This window comes from Anopheles stephensi, chromosome 2, assembly GCF_013141755.1.
Source record: "Anopheles stephensi strain Indian chromosome 2, UCI_ANSTEP_V1.0, whole genome shotgun sequence".
NCBI classification, from domain to species: domain Eukaryota; kingdom Metazoa; phylum Arthropoda; class Insecta; order Diptera; family Culicidae; genus Anopheles; species Anopheles stephensi.
In genome coordinates this window covers 44940528-44967095 of record NC_050202.1, presented here as the reverse complement: position 1 = coordinate 44967095, position 26568 = coordinate 44940528, and the positions used below count along the sequence as shown (strand labels likewise).

The 26568-nt window shown below is 43.1% G+C and overlaps 1 protein-coding gene and 2 non-coding genes across 9 annotated transcripts in view; 2 read left to right on the top strand and 1 right to left on the bottom strand.

Annotated features, from left to right (window-relative positions):
* The window catches only part of LOC118506872 (mpv17-like protein), a 149639-nt gene that overhangs the window by 20807 nt on the left and 102264 nt on the right, over nt 1-26568 (bottom strand). For all 7 annotated transcript variants that reach the window (XM_036044610.1, XM_036044612.1, XM_036044611.1 and 4 more), the window contains one exon: nt 5212-5276. The gene's annotated coding sequence lies outside the window, so the exon portion shown is untranslated. The remainder of the gene's footprint in view (nt 1-5211; nt 5277-26568) is intronic.
* On the top strand, nt 5708-5789 carry Trnas-gcu. Its single transcript has one exon. It is a non-coding gene; the product is annotated as a tRNA-Ser (tRNA).
* On the top strand, nt 5991-6062 carry Trnaa-cgc. The gene has a single exon. It is a non-coding gene; the product is annotated as a tRNA-Ala (tRNA).

The window sequence follows — 26568 nt, the reverse complement described above, 5'->3', positions numbered from 1 at the left end:
CTTCAACGAGATGGTTCGCTCCAGGCAACCGAGGCGAGCCCGCAATGGAACGCCTTTTTACGTCGTCCGGAAGTGGCCTCAAGGATTCGAAATGAAATTATAAATTTAATGCTTCTGACGTGCAGCAGAGAAGCTGAGAAGCCCGTGCCCCGGTTCAAATCCGGTCAACAGCAGCAGCAGCAGCAGGAGCCTCCAGTAACATAGCACCATCCCATTTCCGTCCAAGCTCTCTCCAACCGGGCCGACTTCCGGTACAATGAAACTAACGGAACCGGGGAGGGGAAACGAGGGGGTAAAGGGAAGCAGCTGTCCGGGGGCTGTAGCGTCCGGGGGCCAAATAAACGGAAGGATGAAATGAATTTATGGGGACATCCAATGTTTCATAATTTAATTTGAAACGCTGAAAACTGTCATAAATAATCTTTCTCTTGTTTTTGCTCCTCTCCATCCGTGCCCTGTCCCTGTGTCCACTCGCCGCTTTGACCTCCTCTCCCCGTTGGGGGTAGGATTTGGATTTATCTACCATTTTTGGACGATCCTTTCTCACAAGCCCAGCAAGGATGGATGTTGGAAGTTGGAAGGCGAGTCTTTAAAATTATATGAACAGTGAACGAGCGATAGGACTTCAGCTAGAGTGGTCCTCAGTGTCCCCCTTCTGCACTTTGCCTAATCAGTGAAAATTCCTTTCAAATCTTTACTTGCCGGGTACCGGAGCAAACGTGAGCAAAATGATAAATGACACGGTATGAATTGGTAGGTAACGAGGAGCAAACTTGCTTCTTGCTCGATGTCAGCTGATTGCTTTTTAAGGTGAAGTTTCGTACATTGTACCGAATGTGTCGTTGATGATTATTTAAAGGAAAGAAAGTGCACAATTATGTGCTCACCTTTTTTGTTAAATTACTATCCTTTGTTAAGCGTTTTACGCTCTTTGTTGAGAAGGTTTCATTTAAGAAAGGAACATTATTACGCGAACGAGGATTGCACAAACATGCGAACGCGAACGAGGAAAGCAGGAACATAGGACAAAGAGAGATAATTTTTGATTCACTGACGCATCGAGCGAATCAAAGCAGATGGCAGACACATAATCGTGGGGCGTTGTATGCGTACCGGGGTGTAAATTGATTGATTAACCTAATCATAAGGGACAAATGCTTCGATTGAATTGGGTGGGTGTGATAAGTGGGACTTGGTTTTTTTTAAGCACCTTCACAGTGTGACGGAAAATGAGCAGATCATGAAGAGCTTAATACAATAAGGAATATAATTTGCTTGGTTTCTTTAATGGTGACAACACACATACCATTTTGTTGCTAGAAGACTTAGAACCATAAGGCTTCTTAAAATTTTCGCTTAATGAAACTGCTACTAGTACAAAAAAATATTTTTATAAAAAACAACACTGGAAGCAGTTAGTATAAACAGGACGCCACATATTATACACATGAACTATGGGAATGAACTATGTAATTCACATGACGATTGAATAAACAATGTTAAAGCGAAATCCAAACGGTTCGTAGATATTTGTTATTATTTGTTAAGTTTCCTCCATGATCGGTGTTATTTCTTTAAATACCTCTTAACTAACTTTAACTAACTAACCACAGCAATACGGCCTTCCTTTACGAATAACGAAACTGACTTACGACGATGAATATAAAACTACAACAGTTTATTACTAAAATTTTACGTTCAAGAAACATTGTGAAGCAATTAAGCCGCCTGGTTTTGAACGGCATTACGATAATAACCTAAGCCATCGAAATGATTAATTGTTACTCCGTCTTGGATACAGAATTATTGGAAAAGGTCCTCCTACTACGGATTTCCCAAACAGTAGCTATTTATTGCTGTTGAGTTTCAATTGCGAGTCTCTTCGATCGCACCTAATGATCAAAACAAAAAATCATAGACGCCGCCAGCAACGAAAGTGTTACAACGATAAGTCCATAGAATAAAGAAAGAATAAAGAACATATAATTTTTCAGGGAATAATTCTCGTAAGTTTCTGCTGGAGTTGACGGGACCTAAAACAATATTGAGTGGCAAGAAACTGCTCACTAAATTTTTTGCGTCGTATTAAAACTATTTAGAAATCATTATTATTATTTTCATATTCACAATTAATGGCCTAGCCTTTCTGATAATCTAGAAATTAGAAATTAGAAGTGAAATACTCGAATTACTTTATAGCGATCGTTAAGAAGTTGTTCTAGGCTTCATGATTTCCTAGTGTTGTGCTCTAAGAAACATCTTATAGTACGAACAAATCTTCAATTACAGTTTCTCGACAGGTTTAGACAGAGCTGATCCACTGCAATTGGTAATGCTGTAATAATGGGTACTACATGCAAGACAATGTGAAGTTGGGGTTAGTATATTTTCAACCTTAAAGTTCAATATTTAAAAAATCTTCTTTCTCGTAATCCGTCGGGCTATACTGTCCGAGTATAAACTATTCCGAATCATCTTTGCATGTCTAGCCAAAAATTCAAACAAAATCTAAAACTTTTCCATTGTTAGCAACAATGTACAAAACTGTCGAAAATAAACGTAAACCCCACTGTTCCGATTGTCCCATTCCCATCGCATCTCAACCCAACCATCCTGGGCAAGTTATTTTGACCCGGCAAAGTTTCCTGGACGGAGCCGGAACCAAAGCCAATTCCACTCACCGGGAGCATTTTCATTAAACTCAATTCCAATTATTATGCGATCTCTTGAACGTAAAATTCCATCACAGAATGAAGCAGAGACAACAACGGTGCGGTTTTTGTGAGACTCAATCCTCACTCGACTCAAAAACTCACCCAACGCATTCCTAAGTGCTCGGTTCCGACTTAGAAAGAGATGTGCGGTCGAAAGGAATACCTTCGGTGGTGGTGTAGAATAATTAAAACGAAAAATGCTGTGTGTTTTTCGTACGACTCGTCCCACCCAGACAATATGGCCGGAGGGCAGTAGTAAGGCAGGCAGGTACTGAGCGCTCCGAACTGCACGAAATTTGTGCTTCAAAGTGTGATTCTGGAGCAACAAAAGCATCGGGATCATCGTCCACATCGAGTGTGCCACATGCCAGCATCTCCAATGTTGCTGGTGTGCAGATTCTTTTTTGCCTTCGGTTCGTCTGCAAGAACGGGACGGTGTACACACTTTACAAACAGGAAAAGTTGCCATTATATCGCTCTCTGGTGGTGCTGCTGCTGTTGCTACTACTTTCTCGTAGTCTCTGCATCGGAGTGCCATTTTATTATTCGCGATCCCTTTATTGCCGGTACAGTGGCCGGACACGACGGTGTGCCCTTTTTGTGCACGAGTGTAGAAGCATTCCGGTGGCCGCCGGGTGTGTGTGTGTGTCTGGTCGGTATGCTCTATTTTGTCGTTTTCGTTACTTTTACGACCGAACGTGTTTTGCAATTACGTAACGACACTTTATTACCGAAACACATGTTTGCCGAAGGGTTTCCTGGCCCCACCTACCTCGCTACCTTGACGACAGCTTAACCGTGCTCAACATATTGCACCGAAGGCAACGGGCGTATGAGGACGCTCTGGGCAGCCGAAGAATCCCGTTGGGAAAACATTCTGCGTTGTGCGGCATCGTTCGTTCGTGTGTTGGCTCTTTTGGCTTTACCGCCTCTCCAAGAGTATGCTTGCACAAATTCATATCTTATTATTTCTGTAAGTTGTCCGAATTCCTGTTTCGCCGAGATCGTTGCTGGAGCGTGCTGGAGCAATCGATATCCAGCGGTAGAGTTACTGAGCTGCGTTATGGTAACAGGGACTTCATTTGTTCTCTTTTGTTTGCAGATTATTGAATGCTATAATAACCAGGACAGTGATTTACATCACAGTCGCCGATTATCTTCCGTTTCCCAAGGCTTCCATATCACATGTGCCTATCGCATGCATTACGAAAAGTTGGTATTAAAATGTAAACTATTAACAAAGTTTTTTACGAAAACCGTTGTGTAACATATCTTGGCACACCGGAACCATCCACAGAACGGAATGGAAATCAATTGGAATTTTGATGCTACGCAAGAAGCATTACCCGTACCTTAACCCTGGTTCGTGCCAGGAATATTGCAAATAGCGCAACGTCATCACTTAGCACCGAAAAGGGTTTGTGTGCCAACCGAAAGGTGGCGGTACGTCGAGAATCCATAAGCTTGGATGGATGTAAGAGACTGAATTCTTGCACCAAGCACGAGAAAACTGTGGCTGGCTGGTGGTAATACTTGGGGTAAGTTTACGTGAGCGCGCGTTATTGGATTTTCTTTAGGCAAGGCACATCCCCCACCTTTGGTGCTCGCAGGCAAAAACTGGCAAAGAAAATGCACGCTCATAGTTCATGCCAGCCGACGAGCGACGCACACATTCCACAGATAAATCCCCTCGCGGGAGATAAAAGTGTAGCGAGGTTGTGGTGACTCCACCCAAAAGTTTCTTACGCTGTCAGCGTTTAAGTGTTTTTAAGTGTATAATTTTGGCTATAAATTTATATGTGCAAGTGAGTCGGTGCTTTACGACGCATTGGTAACTCTACGGAGATCAGTTTTTGTTCTGGGAAAGTAAATAAATCTGACTTCTGGAGAGTACTGCTTTAAGCTATGCCATCTCACAGAGGACTTAGAACCAGGATAATCGAAATCCTTCTTAGTGATACACCTTAAAGCAACTCGACATAATAAATCTTCCAACTGCGGCATGCTCGTAATGCCTATGTCTTCAAACCAAATTATTATGAGCCAGTCTATTTGGCCGTGTTTGCGGAGCATGTTTATCAAGTCCCGTCATTCGGAAATGGATGCAACATCCAGAACGGAAGTGCGAGAGAACTATTAAGCAAACACAATTTGGACCGTTACCAGTACCGGGAAGCCACACGCCACACGTAATCTATTCATCCCATCGGGAGTAACGAACTTTCTCTTTGATGTTACCGTGCAGGGCTTCGCTCGAACGAAGGGCGTAGTGCCTGAGCAGCCGAATTCATGGCTAGTGTAATGACGAAACTTTACGCTTGGTTTGGATCTGTTTATCTCCAGGAAGCTTACTTTAAGCATACCAAGCTGCTGGTACGCTTAATTTAAGAGACGCTTCAGTTGAAAGCGAACCTAAAGATTGGTCGAAATTTGAGGAAAATACTTGGTTTGACTATATCTTTGATGCCAAAGATAGAAGGACTCTGAAATTTCTTACCTATGTGTCTTCCGATGTGTGAATACAGCCGCAAAACTGGAGTTTTGAGTTCTGGAGATCGTGTTCTGAAACGAGAATTAAAAAAGGAAAAATATTTAACCTCAAGTTTGCTGTTGATACACACCATCTACGTCTGCGGGGACATGCGATAGACAACGCAACATCTTTTGATGTTTTCGTTCGGAATGAGATGATAATATTATTATACCATTACGGCTTAAGCCGACGAGGCGAGACAGAGAGCATAGCAAAAACAAAACATGGCATCCTCAACTAAACAGGATATTGGATAGGGATGAATGATTTCATGATTCCGCTGCGAAAGGAAGTTGGCTCGAAACAACATCAAAGCTAATTTGGATTCGTTCCGCAAAAGACACACACGCAGCTCGAGAACATCCTCTCGCGCCCGGTTTTAGCAGTCCCATGACGTATGGATGCCCGGAACCCGTGGCCTGGTAGCTCTGGTTGTAATGTAACGGGCGGGCTCTACAGTGACGAGGTGGCCGAGTGGTTAAGGCGTTGGACTGCTAATCCAATGTGCTCTGCACGCGTGGGTTCGAATCCCATCCTCGTCGGGAAGTTTTTTGCTGCGCTGTCAAGCGATCGGCAGCGAGCATCCATCAGAGTACATTTTGTTCTTCTCCAACAGCACGAGACGTGTAATTGTAGAGCAAAATTGTAAGTTATTTCTTGCTCGTCGTGTTCTTTTTGCACAAGTCACACCATGCTGCTGCGCCTGGTTTCAAAATTGCCTTTGAGCAGCCCTCTCTCACCACGGGGATGTAGCTCAGTGGTAGAGCGCTCGCTTCGCATGTGAGAAGTCCCGGGTTCAATCCCCGGCATCTCCACATCTATTTTTGCTGCTCGCACACACTCACACACCCGTATCATCGGTGCGTTTGTTTTGATTCCTCAATTTGTTTTACACCCTCCGTTTTCCCTTCTTCATCCCCTTCTTCCTTTTCTTCGCTCTTCTTGATTGATTCATGCCTTTGTGAACGATCGTTTTATTATTAATCCCAACCGTCCCGCCACACTTGTGTCCCCGGAACACATACACACACTTGTGTCCCCGGCACTCAATCCAATCGTACGAAACGAGAAACGTTATTAGCCTATCACGGAACCATAAATCTGTCCACGGTACGTACATTTGTTTTGCCTTTTGTCCTCCGCCACACACTTCTTCCTCCCCTCATCTTGGGTGCAACCCTTACCTTCTTTTTCCCAGCACCCTCTCGTGACCAGGGGGTTGCAAGTGTGTTGTTGTATTGGGAAAAGACGACGCAACTAAAACCGTCTGCCACGCGATGAGAGATCGTTTATAATGTTTTGATTTAGGGGTGGCACATCAGAATAGATGGCATAGGGGAATGGAATGGCATGGAAACATCCCAGGGGTGGTTGGGTCCATTGCCGGAGGGTTTATAGTTGCGGTAGGCGTCATCCCTTTCGAGAGTGAATGTTGGTCACGTTGCATCACCCCACACACACAGTCGCATCCACATTCGCCGACGGAACATAGTGCGGGACACGAAAGCGAGAGCGCATCGCTCTAGGACGGATTCGAAGACTATCGGCTTCTGTGTGCCGGAAATAACCACCGAACGGCGGTGGTGTACTGAGGCACACGACGAACTCCTGGGGAAACTCTGGAGAACGTGCAAAAATGATCGGGAAAAAGCACACGAGAAGATTTATCGATTCGTCTGATTTCCCACTGGTTGTTATAGAAAAGAGGTGCTGTGCACAGGTTGGGATTTGTTTGAGCCGCACACGTGCTGAAGCTAGAGTTGCGTTTGCCTTAAAAAGTACCGCCCAGCAGCCGCCACACCGGAGAATTGTATCACGCCGTGAGATACGACGAGCTAAATTGGTTTTCCGGTTAATTTATCATTCATCAGTGCAGGATATTGTGTTTGAAGTTAGAATATATTTTCCCGCTCACTAACACAACCCTTTTGGAATTATTTTCTTAACACTAATTTAAACTAAGCAAACGTTTGGCTAACGTGCAATCACTTGTTTTAAACATACGAGCGAAGAGACTTGGGAAGATCCGACCAGGAACAACTGGTTGCTATCAAGCATAAGTGCATCTCATGAGCTAGGTATGAATTATTCAAATTCCGTAACATGACCCTTGGAGCACCTTGAAAATACATGGCCAACTCAGTGAGACATACAACCAAGGGAGGTCTCGGTTTGTGTGAAATATTCATGCAATTGGACGGACGGACTGCAATTGAGATTGCATATGATGCTGGTACGGCAAGGGATCGTAGAACGCGCGCGTCTTTGTTAATGAAGGCAATTTTGCTGCCCTAGACGGTGTAATGAACCCACGGGGAGGACGTTTAAATTGTGCTCGTTCTGTGTGAGGGATATTCATAATCGATCGGTTGCATGATGTGTCCTCTCTGTCTCTCTATCGATCTCGCTCTCTCAGAATGGTCGTTCCAATCCTTGCAGTAGTAACACGAAGAAGAAATTGCATTTTTACACCGATGGAAATAAGTTTAAAACATGTACATATAGACATGGAATAGGATAGACTTTGTTGTCGATAATGAAATAAATAGACAAAGATTTAAATTCTTCTTTGATTCTTATAGACAAAGATTTAAATTCTTCTTTGATTCTTAAATTCTTCTTTCTTTAAATATTAGACCTACTTTTTCAACTGTGTTTGTCCTGTACGCAGATAACTAGATAAATTTGAGCAACTGGGGGTAAAACAGTTCAGAAGCTACAATTGGAGATTTGTTCGTATTAATAGCTTTTTCAACATTGCTATTCAAATGTCTCTGTCCATATAAGGAATCATGTCATCTTGATTGAACTATCTGTCTAATGGTGGACCTGATGCCTTCGATTGCAAAAACTTCCAGCAGAGCTCAGCAGTGACTTACACAATTTGCGGGACAAACCTAAACAAAGAACCTTATCCAATCATTGTACCGCCAATCCAAATTAGTATTTCATCGTCAAGTAATGAAGTGAAATTAACACTTTCCAAAATTAGTCTATTTTTATGCTCTCCCTAGGCCACAAATCGGTAATCTGTTGGTGGCATTTTCGCTGCATTAAACTCTATTTCTTCTTAGGCTCTACAACTATTAAAGGTCTCGGCTTTCCATAGTTTAGTCCATATTTTATTTTATATTATTTGAAATCAAATATAAAGCGATCGAAACCCCATCCAGATCGCCACCTCGAACGCAGGACCTTCGAGATAAAATCTAGTCACAGGACGCTAGAAATGACAGGCCGAAACCTTTTAAGTGAGATGCGGTGCCAAAGAAGAAGAAGAATATTAGACAAGCAATTTGAAGATTTTTTTTAATATTTACAGAATCCGATTGAAAATAGTTCTAAAGATATGTCCAACAGTGTATACCGCTCTAAAAGGGTTTTCACTTCATCAATACGAGACGAGTCATAATATAAAAAAGAATGGCCATCCGATAGAATCAGTATCAGTATAGAAAAAGTGTCACCCTGGACAGCATCATCAACTGGTTTGGTATGTTCTTGCCCTGTCCTCTTTTGCTTCCATTGAAATATCAATCCCTTTGGAAGGACATTGCAGGACAAAGGCATCGAAACATCGAAAATTCTCTTCTCATAATCTTCGGAACTTACGAGCCTGGGTTGTATTTGAAGCTTTAACTGTCGACCTTCCGTCCGAACACATTCGTTAGACGTCAGATAAGATCCACTACCGCTACCGCACTACCGGACCGCACTGTAGGTCCATCCCTTTAAAATTCCAATATCGGGTAGCTGGAAGCCTCAAAAGGAGGGACCACGTTATCCGCGGGGTGGATCAGATTAGTTGATCCGAGGAATCATCGGCAAACATATGGAAAGCGAAGAAATTAATGCGCCGAAGGAAGCGCTCTTCTTTACCTACTTCATTATGGGTGCTTCTAAACAACCTTTAGCTATCACAGATGGGTAGGAACATAAAAATCCTCAGAGTTGATGATATAAATCTTGCAGGCTAACGAGACGGGTTTCTGTGTGCCGTTGAAATGGTGCGGTTGTATTAAGTTGCATCCGAAGGTAGTGATGGAACGGTATCAGATTGAAGGGAGGGAGAACTGTATATGGTTACACAGTCCTTCTGCCAACAATGCAGCATGACGATAGACATTTTTAAGGAACCAGCATATGTTACTAAATAAAAAGTAAGCTTCATAAGATACAATATTTGCTAGAACGCCGTCTGAGCGCTGCATTGAGCGGACAAATTGCATTGAAGTTTACCGTTTGCATTAGTTTTCTGCAAATAAGAAAATAAAGCACTTTTATAAATCACACAAACAGCACACACACCATGCCAACAGACAGTGAACGCACAAGGAGTACGAAATCCTTCAAGCGCATGAAGGAAGTCAACCAGAAGGCCTGACACATCCCCTGATAATCAGCCGGATGTGTCGGAAGACGTCTTCATCCGTAGCCCATGTCTATGAAAGGGCTTTTGTTTACCCCCGAAAAATCAATACCTTACATCTCTCGTTTAAAACCAGCGAAGAAAGTCCATGCCAAATGGGGGAAGCCATGTTTGTGCAGCCGGAAGCCCGGAAAAAGATTGATAAAATTGATCACCGTCTCTGTCGTCCCGGGGCTCATGCACTCGTCTGTGACCTTGTTGAATTCTCCTGGGAAAAAAGAACGCCAGCGAAGGCGAGACTTGCTTGAAGTAGACTGTAGCTAGTGGGTTGACTGTGGAATGGTTGCGAAATAGTTCAGTTCCTTCTCAGTTTGGCACATGGGACTAATTTAATTAAAATATCAATCAACGCACCAAGTCACGGGAACGGGGAAACGTCGTGACATTATGGCGAAGATTGTGTCGACCGTTTCAGATAGGTGGTGGGAAAGGGTTCGAGCGTCTTGATGAGGTTAGACATCAGGGCAAGATTTTTTCGCACTTTACCATGGCAACGGTAGCATGTGAATGGTTCAGTGAGGTGTGCCATCGTCGCCATTTATTTATTGGCCAATCAACGTAGAATTCGATAGATTCCCAGCTGCATGGTTCTGTCTGATGAAGTTCTATGAGTGAATGAAAGTGGATCTGGGACAATATTGCAGGTTTATTACCGTAAGTCGACCAAACCATAATAACGAGGTAAGCTTTAAAGTATAGTCACACTGTCAAGGATTTTTCATTGATTTAGAGGAGCTACGGAACAACAAACAGTTGAGAAACTTGTAGCTTGGAACAAGAGCAAAGAAGCCAGCAATAGTCGGGAACATCTTAACAACCATTTACTTGTTACCACTCCGAGTTTTAGCACATTTTATAAGTTCTCGAAAAAATATGAATATCTAGGCCTGATGGTGTAGCCAGATTCTGGTTGGAGATGCAGACATTGAACAGCGAAACCGAGTCTTTATTGTTACAACACTTGGATCCATGGTTCAGAGCATTCGTCCAAAACAATGCAGAAGATCCTCAACGTGAAGTACATTGTTACAAATAACTTGCCGTCCACATATGTTCATGAAAAATGTCTTTGCGTCGGCAGGGCCATGATAGATCGATTCCAGAGACTTTCAACTGACCAATAGAATTTTTCAGCAAGCCTCCATCGGACGACCTTATCTGTTTCATTGTCCGGCCAAGCTAGAGAAGAAACAGATCGTTAAGGTTCTGATCTTTGCAGAAACTGTTGAACACAATGATTTTTGTGATTGATGGATAAGTAGTTTGAATTAGCAATTTTAGAATGATAATCTGCTTGCGAATCCGCGAGAAACCCTTCTAGTGATGTCATTGCTACCATCAAACATATTAAATGTCCATGACTTCAACAATCCAATTAGTTGTTTCCTTGCTAACAGTTTACACACATGTTTGTGATGCTTGTTTTTACCCATTTCCGATTTCCATTTCTCTTCCTCGTACGCCCTCACCCCCATTTGCCCCCACACTTTGCAGTTCCGTACAATGCAACCTGTTGTACGACGTTTTTACGTCAATGTCCTTCAAACCTGGCGCATGCAAATGTTTGTGCGTCACCCTGCTAGATCATCCCGTTCTGTGTATGGCTGTCTCACATACGAGCCTCAAATTTCGGTATAAATTCCGCCCTCAAACGGCCGAATGGATCAAGTAGCGATCTGTGCCCCTCACGAACTAAGGAACACACTCCTGTCGAACTTCTAGCCGTGAACTAACTCCCAACTCTCAAGATGAAAGCAATCTTCGTACTACTCTCGGTCCTGGCCACCATTCTGTTAGCGAGCGCCGCTAGAGTCACATTGGCCGGCAACAGTCTGGTTTTGTCACAGCTGCGTGGTATGACTGGAACGGCCCGTGTACAGTTCAAGGATGCTGCCAGCGCCAGGCGTAACCTCATTCCAGTTCAGAATGCTTTGACGCGACGTGGACTGTAAAACCTCGCCCCTTCCCCGGACTTGGACTACCATAGCAGACGGACACGAGCAGCGTTTCGGGAACATCCAACCAAGGAGCATACTTTTGCCCGGAATGCGCTCGGGAACGCGGAATGAATCCAACTCAAGCAAAAAACGCTTGGCAGGCAGATGATTGTTGCTCGGTTTCAATAAAAGTTTGCACTATCTGACAAGCAGCTGAATGTTCTTTATTGCGACAGGTTTTGGACAGTGAAATATCCGCTGGTTTGGGGTTTAAGGTCCAAAACAGGGAAAGTGTTACAGTGCGATGCGTACCTGTCGAGACGGACGGAGCTGGACGAAGTCAACATTAAGAATCACAGCATACATGCAACCCTGCAAGACATGGACGCTGCCCGATGCTGATAAACACCTATAACCCGGGATCAAGAGGAGGTTGCTCAAAGGAGTGTTTGGACTTTGTATGAGTGGAAAGACAGTGTCCCAGGACTCCCAGGTTCTGTTGTTCATGTCATGTGACTGACACCGGACGACTCTGCTTGTAAAAGCCCTAACATTCATGAAGTATTGATGTGAATGCTAGAAAGGCCAGGGTACAGTACTAGGTCTAGCGCAAGACCGAGAACTTCTGCAGCAGGTAAATACTGCGAAGCGGTTGTAGCGGTTGATAAGTATGTATAAGGATGTCCGCAGGACTTTTCATCGCTTGCAGGCAACAAGCAAACTTCCCTGAGTAGGTTATTACTGCTTGCTCGTTTTTATGTTGTGCTTAGTCAATCGCTCCTAGTTTAGTAGGTCTAAGCGAATTAATTGTATAACAAGCTTAAAAATTGGAAAGATCGACAGCTGTTTAAATAGATCTTACCCTGGCATGTGTAAGCAAGTCGTGTCCAACAATAAGAAGCGTTCGCTTAATTGTCTGATGACACTCTTATTGGTCTTATTTTCCATTGGTTCCAAAAACACATGCGGATACGGGTGCTAACTAAGTGCAAGCTGTTCACAGTCGTCTGCCGTGCAGGCTCGAGCGAGCGCAAGCAATAAATCATGCCGACAGGGGATAAATAAAATCATAACCCAAATTGTGATTGCGACTGTTATGTGTGTCTCGGTCCGTGCTTCCGCCACGCACTGTCAAAGCCGTCGGTAACAATTGAGACAAACGGTAGCCGGATAACCCCGCAGAGCGTGAGAGCTACCGTGGATGTTGTGTACGGGACGGCTCCCTTAGCATAGAACAGAAGAAGCAGGGTGAATAGAATCTGTCGCGACATGAGAGAAACCGTGGCAATAAAGATCAGTAGGAGCATCACACACAACGAGTTCCACATTGATGGAAAGAAATCAGCTGAAAGTCCCAGCGAGTAGCAGTACACGATTTTCGGTTCGGGAGGTCGCGCTCCTGCTGCGTAAATGCTCCATTCGGCGCTTGCTCGTAAGCGACGTTAGCGAAACTCGCCTGTCGACTGAAATAACAAACGACAAACGGAGGTTGGGAGCTGCAAAATAAGATCAATGCAGGCGAACGCAGAAGTAGAAAAAAGATCCCATGCGAAACAACGCAGAAAAGATAATCAAAATTAATGTTCTCATGTTTCGCCCTGTGGTCCACACCTCCGCAGGACGTGTTCTTGTCTGAACGCACGACTCAAGCCTCCAGCTCGATCGGTTCCTTTCTAGGTTTACCAGGTTTTTCCCCCCTTGCTGTCTTACCAACTCAGATCTTGCACGGGCAGAACACCGAGGGCGGAAGTTTGTTCGATGTTCGGGATGCAAACGCGAGTACCGTCCTTCTCCGGTGTCCCCACCCGCACAGTAACACAGCAGATACCCGGGCGTGTGTGTTAATCAATTTAAATCAAGGTTCGTGTTCCGTTCCACACTCGGCCTCTGTTTGTTGGCGTAGGACGCGCGAGCGACATGGACGGATTTCTTTTTTCCTATTTCTTAAAAGTCAGTGAACGTAATTGGACATTTAAATTCAGTTATCACGAAGGCGCAGCGGAACGGAGGCTTTGTGTGAAATAATGCATCAATCAAGTCACTTTTATTGAAGTTGACGGTGTCGCTGCGCACGGGATAACTAGTCGCCTTCCCCATCACAAACTGGGGCAGGCTGAGTGCTACCGTAGCAGCTTTCGTGGGCCTGTGCCGAGATGCAAAATAATCCAATCGTGAATAGATCTGCCATTGACAACGAGACGCTGAGGCTGTGTAGCACACAAGATGGCTCCGATCAATCAACGAGAAGAAACACAAAAGGGCGCCCTGGAATGTTGGTTCTCTTGTTGGAATTGACCCAAATGGCGTTGGAACGGCTCGTCGTGTGACAGATTCTATTCATTCTACAATCTTACTTCATCAAACTGACGACCAAAACTTTAACAAGAAGAGCGAGATAGAATCAAGTAGCTCACCGTTGGTAATAACCTTTTGATGGAGGTACATCGATCGATCTATAATTCGCAATCGAATATCAAGTAGAGCGCACCCACGGCCAGCAGCTCTGGTCCGCAAAACAAAATTTCGAATGCAAAATATGGTAATAAAATAAAAATACATCTTCAGCTTGGTATAAGCCGATTAGTCGTCTGGGGCGGCAGGACTCTCGCAAACACTGAAAATCCCATCCTGCCCATTTGGTCCCATCTTGAAAAAAAAAAAAAATTGACTGCAAATCTATTCCAGCATTAGCATAATCGCAGACGCCGTACTTCCAGTTTCTTTTTACTACCCAAATAAGGATACCGTCGGCAGCTGCAAACTTGCCGTTTGCGTTCTATCGAAGAAGAAAAAAAACCTCCCGTCGACTGTCATCATCGCAAATCAAAACTTTCTCCTGAAGTCTGCTAGTGAGCCGCCTGAAGTCGGCGCAAATGCACTCTCCCGTAGAAGTTGATGCTGACGGGATGCAGGTGGTGATCGATCGGTACGGTCGGATTGGCCTGCAGTTCGTTCGTTCGTTCGTTGGTCGATTGTTTGTTTGTCTTTGCACGTTTCGACGATTCGGGAGACGATTATTTATATTTCCCCGATTGGCTGTAAGTGGTTTTCGCCGAAGCCGTGTCCCCGAGAGCAGAAGGATAGATAGATCAACAAAAATCGAAATTCAAGCACCGTAACGAATGTATTTTTTTGCTGTCGGCAGGATAAATATATTTTTGTCAGAATAAATATGGTGGTCCATTTCGGTCGACAATGAATGCACTTTACTGCATCGCCAGAAACCGGGTAACGCGTTATGATAGAAAACAACTGGCTAAATAATGAATAAATCGTTTGCTTATGCAGGCTAGCTTCCCTCGGTAGCTTGGCCAGAGTAGCGAAACGGAAATGATGTTTTAAAGGAGTGCAAGGCGCAAAGTTATGTCTTTTTAACAATCAAACTTCCACTTTGTAGTGGAAGCTTATTGCAACAATATTTTAGAATACGGAAGGGGAGAAATGACGGTGACGCTCTCATGTTCTGAGCCACACCAACATCCACGACCTGGTTTCTCGCTGGGAAAAACAAAATCTACAAAATGAGAACGCAGAAGTTGTTCTGGACGTTCGCTTGTGCTGCAATTTGTTTCTGGTGTTGTTCCATTTGTCTGTCCACGAACGGAGCAGCCTGATTATCAAAATGACCACATTATGGTGCACGTGAAAAGCGGTAGTCATCATCGGTGCCTTTGTGGACGGACGGGCGCTGCTGTGGATGGGAATGTTTTTTCAGTGCAAGTGCTCGGACCGCTCGCAATGATCGTTCGTTGATGATGTTGATTATGACGCTGCCGCTGCCGTTTGCTGGTGCTTACGAGGGGTATTTTTAGTCTGTTTAATCGCATTGTGGTATATGCTGCCTCAACATGTCTGCAAACTGGCCACAAAGCGACCCCGACCCTCGGCACTGCAGCATGCAGGGCAGGTGGAATGAGCCCGGTTGCTGTGGTTACCTTTTTGCAAGAACCTTATCGCCTGGGGATGATTGATAGAATGGATGGACGGATAGATGGACGGACGGATGGAAGCCATTTGTGCAAATAATCAACAAAATGAGCCCTTCACTGCGTCAGATGGACGGCAAATGGAATGTGTGACGGCGAGTCCTCGCCAACGCCTGCAATAATATTTGTCCGAGATAGAAGTGCGCTGGTTGTACATATTTCGAGTAGAATTCTTTTCACAATCCCGGTTGAGCTTGACAATGGGCCTCCGTGTTGCGGCATCGGCAGGGTTGACATCGTTTTCTTTGCGCGGCGAAGCCCAGCGTTTATGTGGGAGAAGCTTCAATCTGTTATTGTACCACACGGTAACAATAATATTACTGTTTCGATTCGATCGGACATTTTGTTTTGTTGAGCTTTAAAATCAATTTATTAGGTGCGCAAATAATTAAGTTCCGGATTTGCAGATAATTATTTTATCTTAAAATTTTAATACTGAAAGCCACTCATAATATGTTAAAAATAATAAACTATTTAACAGATTAAACAGCCAATCGGTGCTCGTAAATAGCCTAAATGTTTCCGCGCACTGTCACATTGCCATAGAAAAGCCGACAATAAAAATTATCATTTCATTTTAAATTTTGGTTATAAAGTTAGTTTCTGATTATAAGATACATAAGTTTACTTATGAGCGATTATTATGCATTTTAAATTTGGAAAGCAATTATTAAGCTCACAGTACAAAAACTGCTATTTAAAATAGATTTTTTTTATGAAACTAACATAAAAATTGTACAAGTTTTTAGAAACTCATAACTAGTTTGAACCGAATCTAAAAAAATTAATTATAAATAATTATTTATAAGCACCTTGTAATTAATTAAAAAAATAATGGAAAAAGATTGGATGGGTAAATTTTTAAAGGCAGTGCAGCGATTCCATAACAATAATAACTAATTAAATAAAAAAAAACGTTCCTGTTCATAATCTCATTTTTGATATTAAACTCCATGTTTAAATATTAAAAATCCAATTATACAGCCAAAAATTAAAAAAATAACTGTCAATAAATCATATTTATTGTAACTGGGTTGATATTCGCACAGCCATTCTGTGATTTACGATGACGAATTTCGAGTTTACGGTATCTAAGTGGCAGTTTATTGAAAACATTCCGGTGCTTTACGACAATCGATTGGTTGTGTAAATCCTGCAGCTTTTGAAACAATCCACCAGTCAAGGTATTTACTGATGTTCATATCAAGAGAATAGAAGGGATTCTACAAGGGACAAGGGATATGCTTCAGCTGGTATTCCGATGGTTTTTAGCAGAGTACTCGGACTAAATCGTTTGGAAATGGCTTGTCTAGTGACTCCTAGCATTGAAGCAAGCTGATTTTGCTATCCTCGTTGAGAAATATAACCCATTTAATGTTTTTTGGGCCTCTGAGGCCTTCCTTCATGATGACTGTCGCCATAGCCGAATTAAAGTTTTCTTAAGTGACAAGACTGCTCACATCATATTTTTTCACTTGGAAAAGCATCTCCTGACTGTAATTTTTTACCAATATTAATGGACTGTTTGATGAAATCGATACAGACAACGAATTTAATCCAAACACCGCATGAAAAAAATGACACAGCATTGTTCATCTTAGGCCTCAGCTTAATTCAAGGTGTTTTAGTAAACTCAAACCTATCAACAATTTCTGTAATCCCAATCTGTTCCAAAAACCGCCTTTACTGACACACGGACCTAATAAGCAGTGGAACAGCACAGTACGCTACGGTTTAAAATTATCAAACAATTTAACAGGAATATTTAAACGTATGTGTGGCGCTTCGGTACAAAGCACTCTACCGAATCACACTGTATTTGTGGTCGGTTTCGCCATCCCTTTGACCAGGAGTTGATGTTCGAGTTTCAAAGAGCTCGAGAGGACCAGGAATGCGAATGCCACTGCATGCGAACTTGCTTTCATAGAGTTTGCACCAGTCAAGCTAACCGACACCGACAGCGCGGGACAGCCAGGAATGTTTATGATCTTATATTGAAATTTAAAATTAAAATTTTTGGTTGTTTAAACAATGTTTTTCCTTTGCCGCTTATGGTTATGCTAGTCCCGGGACAGTAGTCTCTGGTTTGGTGTACGTGTATTTATTTTGAAGTTTCCGTATGTGTCCCCATGTATTTTCTCCCCTCTTTCCTTGCCTGTCTGCTTTTTCATCTATCCACACTAGCTGCTCCAAATAAACTTGAAGCTGCTTTCTTGCCGCACGTTCACATGCATGGGAATCCTAGCGCCTTTCGACTGGAATCTGTTCCGTTCCGGGATGGAATTCTGTGCTGGGTTTAGGCAAGGATACCACTCTCTTCCCACACACACAGAAAAAGCCAGTCGGCTGGGATTATGCTACTCTCGGGGACGTGATGTTAAAGTGCGGCCAAGACACATGGCACCACCGATGATGTCGTCGTTCGTGTGTCTGTGCAAAGGGAACGTATGTGTCAGCGAAACGTGGTTCGCTTGATGGGAAAAGTTGCCCATGCTAATGTCGTGTTGCTCGTGAAGTTGTCCTTTTGCTATGATGTTTGTGTGTGTGTTTTTTTATCGGGGCCCGGAATACTCAGGCTCTACGGGTTTATGGTTTCTGAAAATGGTGAGAAGAGATGATGACAGTTGTTAGTAAAAAGCCAAACGCGTAACTATATAGCCTTATCAAATACGCTAAGCAGACAGAAATTGCCGCCATTTGCCGACACAGCACATGACAAGTTTATCGTATTTTAATGAAACTTGATTCAATGAACCGTTTGGAGCAATAAACCATATGCAGCTCGCGAGAAACGGACCAGAAACTGTTTGGAAAATAAATAGCCACAACGGTAGCTACTATCTCCATTCCCATACCATTGGACTAGCGTCCAGAGTTCTACTTGCCTTCTAAGTTTAGAAGGCCTTGGCGTTGGTCTACGGGTACGACTCGAATTCACGTACACAATAATTTGCCCAGTTTATTACAACAGTCCAGTCCATACAGCTGTAGAGCACAATTTTGAGACGATCCAGTTACATCGGAACACACCATTCTCCACCAGGGCACACCCAGACATCATGATCGTCCATTCAAGCGAGTCGAAAAAACCATCCCACCCCGGATGAAGATTTCGTTCCAACAGCTAGAAATCTACATTCTGATAAATGGTATGCGCTGCTGCAGGTTCCTGAGGGTCATTTGGCATTCAAATTTCTTGCCGTCCGGAGGCTGGCTGGCTGTGTAAGCATGCTTCAAAGATTTCTGCTCAAGCGAACGGCTATGGGCAAGCAAAAATAATAATGCATCTCTGCTGCTGCTTCTCTCTCTCTCTCTCTCACGCCAATGGATTGCAATAATGGACCTGCAATAATGGACGGTACTTTTTACTAGACTGAGCAATTAGGTTCTAAATTTCGCAAACGATCTCCAAGTTGCTCAAGCTGGACCCGTATTCGTTATGCTTGAAGTTGCAGAAGAAGCAGCACAGTTGGGCACACCGTTCCCATGTTTTATTACAGGACGATCCATTATTCATTCCATCAGGAAAGCGAACTTCTTGCAGTATTTTCGGAAACGATATTCAGCGAAAATGGGTACAAAATTTACGACGGGTTCTGTAATTTCGACGCTGCCCCGATGTATAATCATTGTATTTAAATTAATTCACGTTACAATGACAAAATTGCTGGTTTTGAACTGCATCGACGATCGTAAGTTTAAAGTAAGCTTGATAGCATATTTTATGGCATAACTTAAATACCATGTCGGGAAATTCAATAAAAAAAATCATTTATTCAATGTAACCGACTAGCATATGTGATATACATAAGGCTTTGATTTTTTCCATCTAACGTATCGATAGAAATGTCCAGGATTGACCAGAATCCCTGTTAACTGAAACTGATGGTATATTGGTTTAATCCTATCCCGCAACCCTATGGAAGAGCGAGCATTATTATTCCTTTACGGTCGCTTCATCCCACGTTCCCAAAACCGGCAAGTCGTACTCTCCCGCAGAGGCATAGACCCTCCTCGTATCTGTTCCAACGAGCACGGTATGAATCATAATTTACGTCACATTTTTCAATTAAAAGTACAATTTTAAAACACCATAAAATGCATATCCCGTGCGCTCGTTCCCGTGGAGGTAAACCTAACGAGACGGCACGCACCACTAGGAGGCAAGACTTACCCGGAACCCACTGAGCCGCGTGTGCAATCGCGTAGCGTCTATGATTTTCTTGATTTCTGTTCCACCGTTCTGATGGTACGCTGCTGGAGGTAATTCTGTGCGGCAGTCTGAGAACGCGGTCGTTTTGTCGTGTCGCCGTAGTGAAGCGAAGCGTGAAGCCGGGTGCTGCCTCCGCCCTGCCCAACGCCACATCATTTACGGCACAGTCAACTCGTTGTGACGTGAATATAGCCTAAGGACCCACTCGAACAGCACTCCGTCGGTGGAGGTCGCCAACGCTAGAGTTGGCAGTTTTCCGTGCCGTAAAACTTTTACCACTGCTCGATTGTGTTTAGAGAGGCCTCGTCAAAAGTGGGAGGAAAACCCTTTCCGTACTTTGTTCTTTTCAGTTCTTGAAGAGCGCAGTTGAGCTCTCCGAGCATTGCCAAACAATCATCGTCACGAGGGCGATAAACAATACAGACTCTCTGACTGTTCTGCGGTTCGCCCCTTTTCGCACGTATAAAGGATTACACTTTTCTTTCAAAATTCACTTTCCACCCAGCTAGACCCACCCTGCACCCCCGGAGCGATAGACCCTGCCGTGCTTGATCGTTTTCTGTCTGTCGTCGTTGTGTGGGACTGTGCCGTACGTGTCTGCCAGTCTGCCGCTCGCACTATCTGCTAGTGACATATTTCATCTTAATTTATCTTCATTCTTCTCAATTCCAAACACCAAACTTTCAAAACGGCTCCGGCACCAGACACTCCGGGCAGCTTCAATCGCCCACCAGCTCTCACTGTGTCCCGGGAGATCCTGCCAGTCAGAAAAGATCCTTTTGTTATCGGACCGTGCGTTAGTTTTTCGGAGTTCCCTATAGAGCGAAGCCATGTACGGTGCGTGTTTGACACAAGTGAACTGATAGATGTCTGTCTCGTCGACCATTTGGATGTGCTCATTTTCTCCGGGACAGTTTATGCTCGTTACAGCTTCACAAAGGGTGCCTTGTCACAGGCATGGTGGTCCTGAGATGATGGTTGTGTTGTGGCACGATGGCATAATAATAATTGACTATAGCTCTTATTATCTATCCCTATCGGCCGTACGTTATGCACCCACCAAGAAGCTTAGAACCGAAACGAGCATTCAGCGTGCCCGAAAAGAAAGACGGTATTGCTGGGACCAAGAACACTTGGATAAACAACTTGCAGCGTGGCATGTGCGTTTATGGCGCGAGACGAATCATGGTGTGTAGGGCCCGCAGAGATAGGTTTGTCAGTTTGAGGAGCAACGCTAGTGCCATCACATACCTCCGTGATAAAGACTTTAACTTCCTGTTCCGTTCGGTGCAACAACAACCGTGCAGGAACTCCGGGGCGCAAATGGGAGCAAAAATGGAAGTTGTTGTTTTGTTGTCGGGTGTAATGAAATGGAAAATTAACGACTCTTTTCCACCCTTCCGAGCGCGTCTTATCTGCACGCATGATCCCGAGAATCGAGAGTTTGTGTGTGTCCCTCCTCCAGAGGCTCAGGCTTTCGACCGCTCAGGTTCCCGGGCAATCAACGAGGTCGGGGACGGAATTTGTGAATAAATGTATAGTTTATTGTTATTTCCAACAATCGATCATTATTCGTAATTTTATGTTTATGGCAAGATGAATTATACATGTGCCCGCCGTGTGCTGGCCCCTACCACCCTCGGAATGGAAGTTCCCTGCTTCCCCGGGGTTACCTCCGGTGCCAAACTACCCCTGCGCTCTGCGTAAAGGTGACTGAAGGAATTGATTCGGCCGATTTTCCTTCTGTCTGACTGATGAATGAAAATCAGATAATAATAATAATAACCGTCCTGCTGCTAAAGGCACGCACTGTTGGGCTGTTGTGCATGGGACATGCGGCAGTGAAACATGAAATTGTATAAATTATTCGTACAATCAAACGATGCGATGTGGCTTTCGAATCAACGCACCTTGGGACCAAGAGCGGACATTTACAAAAAAAAAAATTGTGTTAGATTTAAAGTTATTTATATTGATATCTATCATCTATCAGTCTTATAGTTGACTAGGAAGAAAACCAAAAGGTTTATCCAGATGATAATTCGGAGATTATTTTTCGATTGTTTGACAAAATTTTTACTATTTTTTTGATTTTTGACTTTTTTGACCCGTTGGTTTTTGGTGTCGCGGTGCAAGTTGGGTATAGGTGCAAATATTTTGAGCTTAACTTAATTAAAATCATATAGAAAATACTTTATTTTAATGAACTAATTACGCTGACATTACTTTCAAATAACCCTTTAAAAAAGCACAACCTTATTTTCGTTTATTTATAGAGGCTTTGGGTCTTTGAGAAGCACAACCTTTTCAACTATATTATTCCATTACTTAAACGATTAAACAGAGTGCATTTTTTGCACGAAAATGAAGTCACACATGTTATGACTTTTTACACCGTATTGGTAAAAAAATGATTAGAATTAGAATAGTTCATCCAGAGAACGGTGCGGTTCGAATAATTCAATATAAAAATTTACATTTCTGGGCTGTTGTACTTTTAAGTATTTTCACTTATTACGGTAATGGTTAGTTTTGTGTAATAGAAGTTTTTCTCTGCCAAGTATGGAACAAGATATCGAACACGAGCAACCTCATAAAATATAAAAGTTATATAGAGGCTGAGGTCAGACAGTTTAAAACAAGCAGAATGAACAATACATAGATTTTTTATTTAAAGTGAAATATGTTTTACGGGCAAAATGATTGATTGAAATCACTTTCACAACTTATGTTTATCCATTTGGATTGCAGTCTTATTCAATTCCCTTATGTAAATTTCATATTTTGTACTAAATTTTGAAAAAAAAAGCAATGTCCATCAGTTTGCTCTTATCTGTCCCACTGTGCGATGGGCCCACAACTCCTCCCCGTTATTTGTCCCCAGGTTTGCCTTTGGAGAGTATAAAATTTATGATTAATAAATTTATGCTAATTAACCTTTTGCTCACCGACACACACACACACGCAAACTGACCACAACTGGCACATGTTTGGAGTTTTCGGTCCGAATTCAATACTCTTTCCGGTTGATCGGTCCTGTCGGATTTAAACCAAAAAAACTAGTATGCGTGTTTTTATCTCTCACTGCAGTGTATTTTATTTGCCCATCCCAACATCTTTCCACGACTGTTTATTTTTCATCTCCCCGGAGCTTAAGCTCCCACAACGATCTCCACGGCGCTCTGGACCAACAAGTTCGCCGAGCGGATTTGCTTCCAAGAATGGCGATGAGGACGGCGATGTCGGCGGCGGAAACCCCGAGCGTTTACGTTCGATTTCGCGTTCCGTTGTCCGTGCATTCGCGTCTGGTGTTCATGGCTTCATTCATCCGGGGAGACTGATTGCTTCCAATTCGCTGAGCCTTCGGGGCATCAATCATAATAAAACAAGGGCTCACCATTGCGATCGGAGCAAAGCCGCGGTGTACCGGCCCACAACAAGGCATGGGAAAACCTCGTGCTGACCAGCATGCGTGCGGTTAGGACGGCAAAAAACATGCCTTTTATTCTGGCTCTCTCTCTCTCTCTCTCTCTCTCTAGTTCTCTCCATTTCGCTTTCATTGTCTCCCGACTGTCCATCATCCCTTTTCCCCGATCCAGTGCCCATCACTTTCAGAGCCCACCGTAGTGAAGCTGACCGAAACCGAAAATCGATGAGAAGTGATTGATTTTCAGCATTCCAAATAGCCCCGACCCCGGGGGTTGTGGCCTCTGCTTTGCCAGGGATTCTACGGGAAACGAATTTCATGAAATGGCTTGATTGATGCGATTGTACGGGCCACAGTCCGATCGACCGCACTCGCATACACACACATACACGGGGTGGATGCATGGAGTTGGTCATAAAAATTAATCTAGTTGAGATTAGGAAATGGCATTCCTGTCTTGGTTGGGATTATGCCTTAATGCGTTTTACCGCAGTGCATGGCAGTGGCAGAGAGAGAGAGGGAGAGAGAGAGAGAGAGGGAAAGCGGGAGAGTGATGTGAAATTGTTCTTTGTGGAGCAAACCGCAACCACAACGATGTTGTAATCCACAGCGGAAAGACATTTCGACGGGATATCGAGGGAATCAATCGTAAATGCACTATTAACTAGGGGGAAGGATTTAATTGCGAAATATGTGCGAGTGCTGGACATGATGGGACGGAGTTCCTTTAATGGGGTTTTAAGGTCGTTTCGGTGTAATTTGTTGGTTAAATGATTTATTATCTTTCGAAAAGGCAGATCAAAACATGCCCAATCGAGTGCAAGAATTTAGGAACACTTTTTGTGCATTGGGTTAGAAATCGTACTCATACTGACAATTTGGAAATATTTAAGCCAAAATATGATTCGCTCTAAATGTTCGTGTCATGAATGCAAGACTTTGCCACAAAAAAGTTAGCCAAACGTAGCGCGTTTTTATAATATTTTCAGCATATAATCAACATTTAATCTAATTAAATTTGACTAATTCAAACTTTCCTAAGTAACTTCACTAGCATTTCCGGTTGAAGAATTCTGGTGAGAAAATAGTATAAGAATTTCCGTTTCGATTAATTTAAACCACAATATTTAAATGTCATAATCGACCGAACAATTATTTTCCACGCATACAAAACCGAATAGAACGTGACGTAGCGTCCGATTTTTTAAAATAGATATTAACATATGAACTTAATTTCGGATACAGAAAAAGTCTGTTATTAAAACTTAATCATAACCCTTTATGGTTATCGAACATTATGGCCATGACAGAAATACACTAAATTTCGATTGCTTACAACAGTTCGGCCTTTAGCCTGAACATGCTCTCTGACCGTCCAGAGACCGTCCTCTACTCGATTTGAAGTGGATAATTTGCAGTTAAAACAGAACTCGATTGTCGACTGTCGACTCAAAATGTACCACATGAACTAAAATTTACAAAAACTCACAATATACAAGATGGACTACGATTTACAAGAATAACTATACATATTTATAAATATTTCCAAATATTGCTTTCAGTTAGGTCCAGTGTTCCAATAGTCCAGATAACTAAGAGCAGAAAAACTAGAACAACTGAACTGGAGTGACAGACTTCCTAAAGGCTTATTTATTGGTTTTATTTAAAAGATGACATGCCAGTCTATGTGACATTTGCCAATGTCTTTCATTCGCTGTTTCTGTCACAATTTGTTAGCAATAGCAACAACAATAAAAATTGATAACTGTATCAGTTTTCGGCAGGTTGAATTTTTTTAATAAATTTGAAAAAATCTTAAAAGAAATATTCTTTCAACCACTTTTCAAGAAAAATCTGAATGTTTATACATCTGTCTATAAGTTGCCTAAAAAGTCCTGTCCTGTCAAAATGTGTCAGGTGGATGAACAAAACGGACAACAAATAATAAAAGTTTAGGTGCAATATTTTTAAACAAACTAGTTCAAGTCATTTTGGAATCCAGAATGTTCTAATTTTGAAATGTAGCTATAGGAAGTCATATCACCGTAGAAAATTGCAGTTAGTTTAAGAACCTTTTCACAATTTGCTTTCTCACAAAATAAAGTGCACTTAAACTGAATACATCATTAAACCATTAAATTGAACTCATCTTAGCAGCAAATTAAAGACTTCCATTGTTCCTTAATTCCTCGCCCTATCCCGCGCGAAAGCATAGATACATAATGCAACATTTTTCTAACTAATTTTATCCCACATTAACATGCCTGTGAGATTTCGCTTATCATCCACTAACCATCGCTTTTGCAGCTGAGCGCTACAATTAATCAATGTATTATTCGTTCACGGACGGAAATTCTGCACTCAACCACCACCACCACTGTTTGTGTGTGATGCCCTGCAGAACCACCATAACACGTCCTGCGTCATGATTATTTTCCCCGACAGCCGACACCGCTGGCAAGGCGTTCGTTTGCGGTTATGCATTTCCATAAATTACAATTCCCCCTTGACACATTTACGCCCCCACCACCCACCTCAACAAGCGGCCGTTATTGCTTGTGTGCCATGTGCGGCTGTGTGGGAAACATGTATTAGTTTTCCCAGCGCGCACATCACGCATTTTAAATTTGAGGCTTTCTTTCGGGCTCTACAATTTCACCCATAAATACCGAGCTTCCCTGTGCTGCTGCTGTGTGGCGTTCTTTAGGCCGGTTTAATGTGGCATCAGCCTGCCACATATTCCGATCGTTTGACTAATAACGAATATTAATTCCTTCCCGAAATCAGCTGCGTCCGTGAACCGCAGGGCGTTGTCGTGTACTCTCTCGCGATGCTGGCGACAACATTGTCTATCAAACGAGTTTTCCTAATGTAATTCCAGTGATGTGGTGTGGTATTTATGTCTCCCCTACAGGGCACGCCGGAACGCCGGAGATCCGATGCGGTGGTTTGTGTGTGTGCGCGCGTGGTGACGAAAAATATCGATGATTGTTGTCGAGCGACATTTTTCTTCCGACAGAATGGAAGCCCTTGTGGTGTCGAATCCCACTCCCTGACAGTTTGCAGTTTTCTATGTCAGGACTGAATAAATAATCGGTATAGTAAGGAGAGAGAGAGTGAGACTCGCACTCAATTTATCATGTCGTGGCTGCGGGCAACAATTGCATCAATTTTACTCGCTGTACGGCTTCTTCCCTTTAGGTGCGAGCAGCTTGGTGCAAAACAGAGCGGAAGTGTAACCATCAAGAAGAACTCCGGGTTTCAATCGCTGCAAGTGGCTTCGCACATCTGCGCAAACCATTGCTAGAGTATCCGCGTAGGAACGACGC